The sequence below is a fragment of the Eretmochelys imbricata genome, chromosome 28 (assembly GCF_965152235.1).
Source record: "Eretmochelys imbricata isolate rEreImb1 chromosome 28, rEreImb1.hap1, whole genome shotgun sequence".
Lineage (NCBI taxonomy): Eukaryota > Metazoa > Chordata > Testudines > Cheloniidae > Eretmochelys > Eretmochelys imbricata.
The window spans coordinates 3635776-3637494 of record NC_135599.1 but is presented as its reverse complement, the minus strand read 5'-3'; the positions used below and the strand labels follow the sequence as shown (position 1 = coordinate 3637494).

The 1719-nt window shown below is 41.5% G+C and overlaps 1 non-coding gene across 1 annotated transcript; it reads right to left on the bottom strand.

Annotated features, from left to right (window-relative positions):
• Positions 1-1046: 1046 nt before the first annotated feature.
• On the bottom strand, positions 1047-1119 carry TRNAV-AAC (transfer RNA valine (anticodon AAC)). Its single transcript has one exon. It is a non-coding gene; the product is annotated as a tRNA-Val (tRNA).
• Positions 1120-1719: the final 600 nt, after the last annotated feature.

Here is a 1719-nt window from a genome sequence, read left to right as displayed (position 1 = left end):
TCACTAGGAGGGTGGTGAAACACTGGAATGCGTTACCTAGGGAGGTGGTGGAATCTCCTTCCTTAGAAGTTTTTAAGGTCAGGCTTGACAAAGCCCTGGCTGGGATGATTTAGTTGGGGATTGGTTCTGCTTTGAGCAGGGAGTTGGACTAGATGACCTCCTGAGTTCCATTCCAACCCTGATATTCTATGATTCTATGCCTATGCTCTTTTCTGAGGCCGTTTGAGTTTCATGGGGTCTCCAAAACCCATCTGAGCATGACAAAGTATCAATTGAGGAGACAATAAGTGAAGATATGTGTTGAAAAAAGTATCATTTCCTGACCAGAAATCGAACCCAGGTCACAGTGGTAAAAGCATTAAAACTTAAGCACTATCACCTGTACTAGGCTTTCTCTGGTAAACCTGATCCATTCTCCGTTGCCCTGAGGGGATAAAAAAAAAGACCTATCCTCAATTTATAATATTGAAGATTGTTTTGTTTTCTGTTCCTCTTTTATGTCAATTTACTGTGCTAAAAATATCAAGGGAACAGTAAGGAAATCTGTAGCTCAGAGCTTGTGTTAACATCATTTGAAGATGAGCAAGCTGTTGAGTGTTAAAAAATATTATGGGAAAATATTATTTAGAAAGGAGAAAGTGATGTTGTATGTTAAAAGGATGGGTTAGAGAGTTCCAATTATTATGTTCTGATTCCTCACACCCCAACCCTGCCTAGCCAGGATAGGAGGGGAAATGTGATCAGTCAAGGCTGTTTGTGGTTAGTTCAAAAGAAACAAAAGCGAGGGGAACACTGCTGGCTGGGAGCGAACTATGCAGGACAGAAGGTTGGGATTGTTCTATGTTCAGATTTCTTATGTAGCTGGCAATCTCCCAAATGATGGTCTGTTCCTTCCCTCAAAATGCAAGCTAACCTTCTCCTTTTGAACTTAAAGTTTAATGAAATGAAAAAAAAATCAAGGAAGAAAGCATAGAAGGTATGGATGTATTTGAGAAAGCAGTTGGATGGAAAGAAAACCAAAGGAACCACAAGAGAGAAAGCAGCACTGTTTCTGCCTGGTTTTGAACCAGGGACCTTTTGCATGTTAGGCAAATGTGATAACCACTACACTACAGAAACCAGCTGCTATTATCTTTTGGGCCCTTTTCTAAGGCTTTCTCAGTAGCTGCTACATCAGCTGGTTTCCCTTTGAAGAACAGGGAAGCAAAGGGCACCAAGAACTTCTGTTTTAACTCAAACAATTACCACAAATGCTGCAAGAGTGCCTCCAAATTGTGCACACATCTCACAATGAGACAAAACACAGACAAATCTCACATCCACGCCACTTTTCCATGGACATTTCCCTGACATCTTCCAGCAACAACTGAAATGCAGTCAGTGAGGGAAATATGCAGGTCCTTAGAATGGATCACTTGATGATTATCTGTTCTGTTCATTCCCTCGGGAGTACCTGACATTGGCCACTGTAGCTCACGAAAGCTTATGCTCAGATAAATTGGTTAGTCTCTAAGGTGCCACAAGTTCTCCTTTTCTTTTTGCGAATACAGACTAACATGGTTGCTACTCTGAAACCTGTCAGAAGACAGGATACTGGAGAGCTGGACCATTGGTCTGACATAGTGTAGATGTTCTTATGTTCATTTTCTAGTGATTGTTCAGTACATGAATGCAGCTCCCTTTTAGGGGGTTTATTCCTTCACCCACTTACTTCCCTGG